A 12,120-nucleotide genomic window follows, 5' to 3' on the forward strand; every position below is an offset into this window, starting at 1 on the left:
ATATTGAGAAATATCCCTTTTACTCATCAATTTCTTTAACTTTCCAATCTCCAATTAACCAGACTCACCCTTGATAGTTTAATTTACCTCGCCAGCATCAGCTGCAAGCTTCACAAAGTTAGCTTCATTTTAACTTTCATGCCGAACGATTTCTTTCATTCACAGCAACTGAAACGTCGAGTTCCCTCGTTGCACGAAGACCATTCCTAGCAAAGCCAAAAGGAAAGCTCGTGTGAATGTAAAGTATCAGAAGCGAGGCAGTTCGATTGACCAGTGTAATCGCTGTCGCATTTGAAGTTTCTCCTTTGCTCCTGGAATCGGGATGCCTCTGAGAAGCACAAGAAAGAGAGAAGGAGTCAGATAAGTGCAGCCAATGATTAGGCAGTTCAGAGAAAGTCTTCTTCAAGTGTTGTTATCTCGAAGCTCGTTGACGCGTCGTTATCGCCTCGCTCCCCTTGATGGACAATTCCTTCGATAAATCTGAAGCAACCCTCTTTCTGTCCCTCAGTGTCATATCGATTCCACTCGAAATCAATAGCAATTTTCGAAGTCGCTTATCGAAATCGCTGTGTCCTCATCATGTCCTTATCTTCGTTCTTTTTATTAGTTACTGGCCTGAACTATCGAGGTGGACAAAATATTTTCGATACTTTGGTCTTCGCTTGTACCATGGAGCCTGTGTGAAAGGGATGTATTTCTATTTTGGCAGAGAATAAAAGGGGAAGTAATGATCTACTATTTTTGAATCAGAAAACTTATTTGGGTTTTTAAGATATTTTTTGGAATTACTCATTCATTAATATTTACTCCAAATTTATTCATATTCACTTACACACACATTTCATTAATTACACCAAAGTCTCCCAAAATTAATTCCACTCTCTACAGTAGTTCGAATAGAAGCCTCAACATACTACGATAGAGACATTTCGTGTCAAGGCATTCATTTGTCTTACGTTTGACGTTCAATCGCGACGGGCCATTTGTACGTATTTATGGGAGCAATTCAGCGACTTAGTTAATTGGCTACGTACATCGCGGCCTAGATGCGTCTGTAGCTTTGGTCCGATTCTCTCGGGATCAATTAGACGCCACTGGTACCTGAATAGAACTGTACAGCTTCCAGTGGGCATCGATCGTTCGGGTGATCGGAAATGATCGATTTTCGTTGTGCAACAGATCGCTGCCACCTCTAAACGGTGCAATTTAGCGCGATTCTGCGCTTGTTTGAACTTAATCTACAAATTTCCACAAGAATTCAAAAATTATATAATTTCTGCAGAATTTTGATAGTGTTTCAAAATTGTTCATTCATAAAAAATTCATAAAACAGGAATCTCAATCTGTAATCAGTATTCATATACAGTCTATAAATAGAAGGAACTGAGTTTTCAACAAAACATTACGTTTCAACAAAAACCTAAGACATGTTTCGAAAATTCACTAATGTAAGTGAATATGTAGAAAAATTAGGTACTCATATAAGAATGCAAAACTAAACAAGATAAAATTATTGTACACATCTACTTCATTACCTTAATCTTGAGATAAGAAATAATAGGTATCCATTATCTCGATTAATCCCCACGAAAACCTGAATTAATTTCCCAAAATGGGGTTCTTCCTCCTTTCCTCTTGGGTCACAACAGTATTCACAGTAGGTAGCCCCATTGTCGGCGATCTCGACGTTTTTACGGGCCGATGTCCTTGTCGTCGGGCAATATGCGTGCCCAGAAATCCCAGGATCCTGGACCATAATCCGCGGGGTCTTATAGCAAATCCGGGTCTTGTCGAAAAGGAAGGGAAAATGGGTGGAAATCCAAAGGTGTCTTCACCAGCAGTCGGCCAGCATGCAAATCCTCCCAGCTCGGAGTCCGAGTTTATCCATATTAATGCTTCTAATTAAGCCGTAGATAGGTTCCTTCACACCTTCTGCGCTTCCTGCTTCTTTTTCTTCGTGGGTGGCGATAAGCTGGTGAAAATGCGCGCCCATAATGCTTGGGAATCGAGAATTAATATAATTCGCAGTGAAATGTAAGACGAGATTCTGGGTTGAAAATTTTGTTTCCTTCATGGAACATTTCGCGGGTAATTTGGATAAATGAGTCGGAGGTGTCTGGGTTTTAATGTAATGATCTTAATGTGACAAAAATATGTTTTTTAAGTATTAGAGGATTGGAGTATTCGAAATCTTGCATTATAATACGATAGTTGCAGTTTAAGGTATTATTCTGAGTTTCTGATTTGTTGGATTTGGCATACATTTATATGTATGGACACAAGAAGTATAATTATACACATTTTTGTATGTCTAGATAAAAAGTGAAAGGGCAGCTCAAATAGAACTTAAAATATACTATGACATAATGTTTGTCTTCCTTTCGTTTTTCAGTAGTAATTGAAGTTTACAATGAATGAGATGAATAGTGTCACTGTTTCTTCTATGCTTCTTTCTCTATAACCATAAGGTAGAGAGAGAAGAATAGATAATTTAAAATAATTATGTAAGATTATAAAATTCTTTGATTCATTCAATTTGCTATACTCACACAATAATTCCAAGAAATTATTACTTCAACCCAAACTAAATTGATCATTATGTTATACAATATTTTATATTTTATTTGAACTCCTATCCATCCCTAATAGCACTGAAAACGTATATTATTAATTAGTAACACCTTATATGAAACATATTTAACACTTTACCACGTCAGTTATTTAACACTGACAATCTAATTTGCACATTTATGACCACAGGCATAATTTCGCACCACCTGTTTCAACAACTATTCCTGATAAAACTCATTAGAATAAAGAAAGGAATCTCGAAACAATATAGTAATTATTTAAAGCTAACATCATACGAAACGAAACTCCCAGTACGCAACTTGACAGAACCACCCACACAGCATGTTAATCAAAGTGGCAGAAATTACATCTCGTTACGTACTACCGTCGTAACTGTTAGACACAGATTCGTCCTCGCGGGCTTGCATCTTTATTAGTACCGAAATCACGACTATTCAATTCGACACGTCGCGCCGTGCCATCTCGGGGATTCGTTCGCGCGGCTTCATCAGCCGTTATAATTGCTCCGCTAATTAATTACAGCAAGTTGCCGCGGCACGTTGAATTCCCGAACACCGTCCCATAATACATGTGTTTACAGGCTGCCTCGTGGACGTCACCGCGAGGATGCGCGCGCCACAAAGCAATTAATACCATTTGCCTTCATTAGCTCGACCGAAATTCTGTGAATTTAATTAACGCCGATGACAGCGCGCTGAATGTACAGGGCTTTTAAATTATCCAAAATGTTCAGCTGTTCGATCAACGCCTTCTGTTTCTTTTGTTCCAGCCTGCCTCCTGGGTGAAGCTGTAACGAGAAACGAATTGGCCAGCCGATTCACGGTGAGTCTCGTTCCTTCTTTTAGACTTTTCTCTTTTCGAGGCATGGAGGATTTAGCTGCTTCGAATTCTCGCACGCTCGTTAATCGAGAACATTTTACGCGGTCGTGAGAATTGTTTATCGCTCTGTTTACTTGTTAATAAAGAGAATCGGTGCCATGAATTCGTAAAATACACGAGAGGTTAAAGCAGTCCATATGCTTCACTTCTGTTGGAATGGATCGTTTCTGGAACGATTGCCAAATCTGGTACCTCTGCTATTCTTCTCTGAGATGTATTTTGGTTTTTGTTAGAAAGTTACCTGAACGAATTAGTAGTAAATCTCTATGATGTTACAATATATGTTCTCTATCGGCTTGCTAAGTAGTATTTTAAATTTCCTGAATTTTATTTTTTATAATATGAACCAAGAGTTTGAACTAATTCTAGGAATTGACTTCTGAAGTGTGTATCTTTATGTCTTGTTCTGATTAGTCAAGTTGATGGAACTCAGCTGGAATTCTAGTTACTTGAATAATTTTAATGGCATAACATTCTCTAAGATTGCTAACAGAGTCCTCGAAATCAGCGAGTAGAGGGTACAAGTTTCTCAGATAAAATACTACGGTGACAGTTTTGATTACCTCGTCAATAGTGAATTCCAGAGAAAACAGATAGAGCATGTATTTATATAACTGTTTTCATTATTTTTACGCATAGAATCAAGTCCATAAGTGGGTCTCACATATTATAAAACACTCTGTACATAAAAATTCCTTTTTATATGAATAATTTTAATCTCGAGACACAGAATTAGGTAGATGCACAGAAATGGGTACAAATATCCTCCACAAAATTATTCAGTAGATTAAGAACTCAATACTCGGTCTCCCAAATAACAGATTTGAAAATCCGTTCCCACATTTGCAACTCTTACCCAGTATCCAAACGCTCAGTATCAAAAATTCCGCTTGAGCCAGTCGTAATGCAGAACTGCGAAACCCCAAAGAGACGCAAGATATCATTTGGTCGGTCGTAGAGGGGTTTGAAAAATTCCCCCTAAAATTCTTGACGCAGCGGGCCACCCGCGAGATCCCTCAGCTGGATACGTTTTCGCAGGAATGAAGGAAATGAAAACGTTTATCCCCCGGAGATTCGCGGAGCCGCAGGCTCGTTTGAGATGCGGCGCGCGAGCAATTTGAAGCGGTATCTCGTCGGTCACACGACCAGAGCCACGCTCTTATTCTGGCTGCTCGCGAGAGCACGCCCTCGCAGCCCCCGACCGCTTTCATACATGTATGCATGCCTTGGGACACGCCTGCACCGGGATTTTACAAGAGATTTTATCCATTCCAAGTGAATTCCTCGCGCCAAAGGGCGGAAACCCACCGAGGTGTTCCGTAGCTTAGCCCCAGCCTTTGACCTTGTTGCCTGGCGAGCCTTCGACAGGTGAACGTCGTACCTCGTTCTTTGACGGTTAATCGCGATTCAGGGCGCTTCTTGCGTGGTTTGTGGCTTTCAGTTGACTACAGAGGGAAGAGTTTTGCTTTGCTGGATTCGCTTCATCTTCTGTGATTCAGTAGATGCTTTGAAGGAATATTAGGAGTTGATGGAAGGCGTGAGTTTGAGAGGTACAGTGGCTTTTGTTAGAGCACGTGGAGGGCGTAGGCTTAATTAACACTTTGAGTGCCATGTTGTTTTAGATGTTTAAGTCCTTGTTTTAGAGCAACGAGTTATAAATGGGATTCACGTTATGTGTCAATTTGAATTTTTAAATTCTCAAATATTCATATTTTTAAATTTAAAAATATTTAAATTCTCAAACTTTCATATTTTCAAATTTAAAATTTTGTAAATTCTCACATTTTCAAATTTTTGAATTTTTAAATTTCCAAATTTCCTAAGTGTTGAGTTATCAATTTTAAAATCGTCAGATACAATCAACGTAATTCAGTTACACACGTTGCACTACCTGCCAAAGATTCATCATTTTCATCCTTCAAGGCATTTATTTATATAAAGCAAAATTCTTTAAAAATACAACAGTATTAAACCATTCAACGAAATCTTCGTATGAACATTCCTCAGGAGCATACTGTTAAAAGCCTAGAAAGGGAATTAAGTTCCTCAAAATTTCATACAGCATCGCCCCTTAAGCTCATATTCTCCAGATCCAGCTGATAGCGTGAATAGCGAACTCTCAAGTGCACTTTCCTAGTGAAGATCAGAATGATGAATGGTGTCATGACCCCTCCACCTCGGTCAAGATTAAAACCACAAAAAGCCCTGATACTTCAGAAACGTCTTCAAAGACTCCACTTCAGCTCTTCAACCGTTACACGTACCCTTCCATCTCGTTCTTCTCACATTTCACACCTCTCATTCCCATTATATTCTACAAAGAACGTCTTCTCCCGTGTTGTTTCTCGTCCCAACTCCCAGGGAGACATTTAATTGCCGTTTCATTAGCGTTTTATTTCGCGGACGCAGCTCAGTCCTGTTCCAGGTGGTTTAAGTCCCTACTAACGAGAAAAGGATTCGAGGCGCGTCGTAATCCGTGTCTCGAGGATTCCCAGGGGGTGCAGGAAGAAGTCCTCTCGATCGTGTAAGGTCGACGACGCGACCATGTAATTGTGTGGGCCCGTGGGCAGGGTGTAACTGTAAACGAGTTGAGTCGAGTAAAAGAGTACCGCGGGGAAACTTTTAAGTAGTTTCCAGGCAACTTTCGCAATCGATGCTGCCGCACAGAAACCTGGCGAAGATGTTCGTTTTCTGTTCCCTTCGCTCCCTTTTTTCCCTTTCCCCTTTCCTGTCACCGCGCCCTGGAATCCCATCGCAGACTGTAACTGTATCGACGACTGTTTATCGTCGTTTCGGCTGATACAGTCGCGAGTTTGCTCTCGCGTTCGTTAGAACTTTAAACTTTCTAGTTCGGTGCAGTGTTGACATAACGCGTCGGCTTTTAGCTTCATCACCCTCGCTCAATGCGGGTCGCATTGTTCGCGAACTTCCTGTCGCGAGAGCGTGGCGTTTTCGAGCGTTCTGGCTGGAGTGTTCCGATATTTGATTCTACTTTGATTCGACGATTCTACCTTTCATGTCTGACTTACGTGGTCTGATTTCGCTTACTGTTTGATGGGCTGTGGAGTAATGGGAAAATCATGTGTTTGTTTCTGGGTATGGTGGGATGAGTTTAAGGGGTTCTGTGGATGATTTGTTGAAGGGAATGCGCGAGTTTGATTTAATGTTGAGAGGAATTGAAAAGGAGAATCCAATTGTGGTGTTCTTAAAAATTGAAGTTTACAGATTAATTGGCTCTAAATGGTATTGAAAGTTTGAAATTCTATGATAATGTGAAACTTGACGACATTATCTTTGGATGATTTTATTTTCAATTTTTAATTTTATTATAGTTATATTACAACTTTCAAGGATATTTAAAATCCTAGAACCTATATAATAAATCGTTTTTCTATTATTACTCTTTCCCTCCAATGTAGTGCACAGAAAGGAATTAATCTATAAAAGTTTCAAGTTATTGTGTTCTAGATGTTACTGTCATTTCTCGTTGATTATAGTTAATTCCATTCTTCCTTGCTCTTATTTTTAACGTGTAATTTGAAATTAATCAGAAGCCAATTATTTTAATTAGCAAATAAAGGATATTTCACATCGTTAAACCGATTATCAGTACATTTTTACTACTTTAAGCTTTTATGTGAATTTAAATGCAAGACCTTTTTACTTTGAGTGGATTTCTTGTTTGCTATACCATTTACCTCAAATTTATCTTTCTCCGCGGATACTAAATTTCATCTCCATTTAGTATATTTTAATTGTAAACTGTACCTCGCCACTTTTTCCCATCATGAAGTGCAGTTAAACTTGGAAAAAGGATTGAAAAAGATGGCCGAGTTTTACATATGGCGAAGAAGATTGAAAAACACGAGTTTTACATGCGCGTCTGAAACGTGAGACGACTATCGTTCTTTGAATTTCCCACGTGCGACGCCGGCATCGTGACGGCACGTTGTATGCAAATTTTGTGAACAAGAACAGCGAACGTTACAAAGAGAACGGCAAATTAAATATCTCGACGTGAGGTTCGCGAATAACTCACCGACATACTAAACACTCACGCTTGTTGGCGGAAAAATTATTCAAATAAGTGTCTGAAAAACGTTCAGTAAATTTCAGTGTTAGACATGTGGCACGTAGTCTTGCAATTGGATTTTGTTGAAATTCACGTAGAAGCACATCAAAATGACTTATTAAGAAGCATTAAGTTTATTCAATCAAAAGAGTGTCTAGAAAATTTAATTTAGAAAATTCGCCTGTGTCTTTTTCGAATTTAGTAATATTTGAGAGAAGTGTTTATAATAATATCTATAGTCTTGCAAATGAATGTTAACTACAATTATGTTGATGACGTTATTGTTCATATATGAATGCATTAATTAACGAGATGCGTGCGTACTGCTGTTCAAAAGTTTAAAGCATATTATTACTTCAAAACAAACATAGTTCTGCATATTTGCTGGTAAACAAATATATCACTATAAATATTCTGCTGCAGTAATGTAAGTATACTTAATTAAAAGTAAAAGTTGGAATATTTTTTTAGGAAAATCTTGAGGATCTAAAAAAAAGGCATTGCAAGATTATGTTGCTTTGAAATTTTTGTGAACACTGTTTATGAATTTTCCTGTTAGTATTCAGAATCAGAAATCTTATTAAGATACCTAGAATTCGCTATAACTTCAATGCAATTTCCATAAAATTCATTTCTCTAATGGAACATAAGACAGTACAAGCAAACCTCATAAATCGATAGCAGAAAGTCCAGAATATACATACGTAAAAACATACAATACATCCGAAATAGACTACCTATTATAACATTCAGAAAGCGAAACAAATTTCTATTCAGTTTCCACACCTCCACAGACGCAACTTTACATAAACATAAAGTCCATTCACACAAACTTAGCAATTGAAAATTCGTCAAAGACCCTCGCGACCTAAAAACAAAAATTCCCCAATGTTTCAACCCCTGTTTCATTGAGGCCGCCTGAGCAAAATTCACAGCAGTACATTGAAGAATAGCAGAACCTGCGAAAGTAATATTTAATGCCTCTGTTATCATCAAGAATGTACATTAGCGGCTTAAAGCGCGCGCAAACAAGAGCCTCGAGGTTGGGAGGCTTTAAGCGCAGAAATCACGGCCAGCCAAGCTGGCTCTTGTATAAATTCGAATGTTCAGCGGGAGGCACGCGAATTCCCCGTCCTCCCCCGACTTATTAGATCGCATTTCATCTGGGTTAAAACGCCAGGGAAACTTAAGGCGCGGGAGAAGTTTCGCCGCGACCGAGTGTTCCAGCTAAATGATGTTCCTCGGTGCACGCACGTGAAACCGCTGTTGAACAGAGGCCCCGTAAGCCCCATATACAACCCTCGAATCCCGAAGGCTCGCCACAGCGCCGCCGTAAATGGGGTGAGGCATTACGGTCTCCTAACGCAGCAGGGAGAGATGGTAGAAGAGGAGAGGGACATTGGCGTTGCGAGATACGCGTGCTAAGGTCTTAGGAATTACTCTCGAGGGTTGTTGACAATGTAGAATTGTTAACTTGCTGGGGGGGATGAAGTGAATGGCCTGCTGTTAAAAGCTGGAGGTACAGTTAGTAGGTATCTGTTGGTGATAAACTTCTGGTAGCTCTGCGTCATCGATGAGCCAGTCGCTCCTGTTTTCACTTTCTATGTCAAAAGAGATATTTGTCAAGCTTACTCATGGTTATCTAAGGACTCTGGTCATGTTCTTTTCACTGTCCTCAGTAGTCTGTATGAGAGGTTCATCCTTGGGTATTATTCTGGACTCTAATTCTTTTTACTTTGACTCTTACGCTCATGCATACTATAATCGTGTACTATAGTTGCTCTTACTATGCGTCGTTACATCAATTAGCTTAATGTGTAGTTCTGAATAAAATATATTATATTGTAAAGTATAGTCGGTCTTTGGTGTTCCTCACCAGGGAATCCAACATATCTCTAACGATATTGGAAAGAAAGAAGTTGGTAGGATCGTTTATGTTGATTTTTGTTGTCAAGTGATTTAACTTCGTGGAATATTCTTATTTTTATTAATTTCTTATTAGAAAATTAGGGGACTTAATACACTCTAGCTCTGGGATCCATAATTAATTTATTTCTCCAAGGCAAAGAATTGTCTGTTTGTTAATGTATGTAACTGATACAACAACAGCACTCTTTCACAATCATAATTCATAACATGAAACACACTCAACCTTCCTTCCAAGCACCCCTTATATCTGCACTCAACTATACTTAGCAACCTCCTTGTCATCAGTGTCAGCAAAGACTCTCGACGCAACAATTCTCTTCCACCCAAACATACCTTACCACCACAACAACAACTTTCTTCATTAACTCATACAACAGGTTACCCAACTTCACACACTTTGCCATCTTCCACGCAACGAATCCTTCCGCCCAATAAACTCCCCAGATCCGTACACCCAAGAACTCCAGATCTTCACAAGCAGCGTCAATTAATCCCACTCAACAAGACTCCATACAAACACCTCGTTGACTGCCACGCACCTAGCCACTCCACCCTCTTTCAAAGTCGCATAAGCGCCTTTCGCGATTCGCCAATCGTCGCTCCCTCGAGCTTTAATCTCGCGAAAGTTTCCCAAGCGAGCTCCCTCTTTATCTCGGTCGAAAGGAGCTGGAATTCCAGGTGGGAACGTTCCCGTCGCGTCTTCGGCGCTGAATTGCACATGCACCCAATCAGGCTGCGGGCGCAGCTGTATTCGGCGAACTATTCGGCAAACAGTGGCCCCAGGTTGAATGGCAAATTGCGCTGGTACACGTCGCAACGCCGCGGGGGTGGGACGGACGTACTGTCTCGGTGATAATAGTTTCGCAGAGGAACGTGACTGTTTCGTATGAAAAACAGTATGCAGATTCAGCGGTGGCTCGTCTTCCGCGAGCACGCCGTGTCCGCGGGAACAAACGGCGATACAACGACGGGAATTTGTGAATTTAATTAACGGCCACGCCTGCAGACGGATTTCCATGAATCAGGGCCCCCTTGTTCCAGCGCTGCCTCCGAGGAATGCTCCTCACTGCGGAATCCCCGTTCATTCCTGCTTCGTTTCTGTGGAACGTCTCGAAGGAGCAAGAATCCTGGGGTACATTGCGTTGCGGTCCCTAGGCAACTCCTTTGCCTGTTCATTCGCTCTGTTTGATAGCGTTCGGGTGTTTTGCGTTGTTTATCGTTACAGGGAGGATGCTGGGACAGTCCCTTCGGGGTATTTGGTGTGAAATTAGGGGATGCAGGTTTGGAGGTCTTTTTGCTGTGGAACTGGGAAGCTGAGGTTAGTTATTTGGATGTATGCGGGGATTGCTTGAGTCTTTTGTTGTCTAAAGCTGGGTCTACACTATATTTTTTATATACAGCTTTGTTATATAATTTTTTAGAAAATAGAGAAGAGACATGTATAAGATTTCTGTTTTCTGTTTTCTTAAAAATTGTGTAATTTTGTTATATACATGTAGTGTAGATTTAGCTTTAGTGATTCAGAGGTTGGTCTACCTGTAACCCAAAAATTAGTTAATTTTGAAACTTATTGTATATTTTGATACATGTTTTACTTAATAACACCTTAGGCTGTTTATTTTACATCCAAATTATATTAGAAAGCTATTCTTTCTGAACTCCAAAGTACATTCCATAATTACGTTTAAAACATTCTACTCTCCAAAGTCATACATTTCATATCATTTTGACTGTCGATAAAGTTGCAACCCTTTACCCTCTCCATTTCCTGCTCAAATTACCCTAGAAAACTAAATTCACTCGCAAACTCAAAGCGCATCCAATAATTATTCCCTTTGAAGTAACTTCCTAGTTGCCTGAAAATACTTACGAGTAGTTTCCGCAGAACAGTTACAAGCAGTGCTCACACTCAGCACCCAGCAGACGATGACGCTCGTAATAAAATAACGCGTGCAAAATTCAACCAGAACATCAAAAGCCGAAATAAAAAAAGGAACATTCCTAGCTGAAATATTTTCATTTAACATCGGTAAAGGTCGAACGTTCCCACGCTGAGCTTTGAAACGTGTTTCACGTCTGCGATATTTAATTCCGGCTCAAACCTTTGTGAGCTTTATCGTTCACGGAATTTCCATATAAACGCCACGGTTGGGGATCAGGGGAGTGGTAGAGGGTGGACGGAGGAAAAAGGTAAAGCTCGCGATGGGGGGGAATAGTTTAAACACAGGCCTCGAATGCAAATGCGTTTTTGTCGATTCCACATCGCGTTGTCGTCCCGCCGAGAAATGTCCTCTCTTTCGCGATGTTTGCTCGTCGAAACGCGAACGATCGTTCCGCCTCCGTGAAATTACGATCGCCTCATGGGATCGATTTACGAGGGGCGTCGAGGATCTAGAGAAGGAGCTGTAAACGACGATTCCACTTCGATTGGGATGGGATCAAGTTCAGCATGCATTCATGATTTATTTTGTTTCATTTTATTTTAACAGGATTTATTTTATATGCTTCAAATATCGTGGAACCCTGATATTTGTTGATGGACATCGTTTGTTGCATTGCATGTGTGGGAGTAACGAAAGCAAGAAGTTTTAATAGAAGCGAAGGAGAATTTTTGGTGAGAGTCTATTTAATTGGGTGCTTTAATATTT

At 40.1% G+C, this 12,120-nt stretch overlaps 1 protein-coding gene across 2 annotated transcripts in view; it reads left to right on the plus strand.

The window, feature by feature from the left end:
• The window catches only part of LOC143178153 (cysteine-rich secretory protein 3), a 79,708-nt gene that overhangs the window by 24,952 nt on the left and 42,636 nt on the right, over window positions 1–12,120 (plus strand). For both annotated transcript variants that reach the window (XM_076376657.1, XM_076376656.1), the window contains one exon: window positions 3,362–3,414. The gene's annotated coding sequence lies outside the window, so the exon portion shown is untranslated. The remainder of the gene's footprint in view (window positions 1–3,361; window positions 3,415–12,120) is intronic.

Source organism: Calliopsis andreniformis, chromosome 4 (assembly GCF_051401765.1).
Source record: "Calliopsis andreniformis isolate RMS-2024a chromosome 4, iyCalAndr_principal, whole genome shotgun sequence".
NCBI classification, from domain to species: domain Eukaryota; kingdom Metazoa; phylum Arthropoda; class Insecta; order Hymenoptera; family Andrenidae; genus Calliopsis; species Calliopsis andreniformis.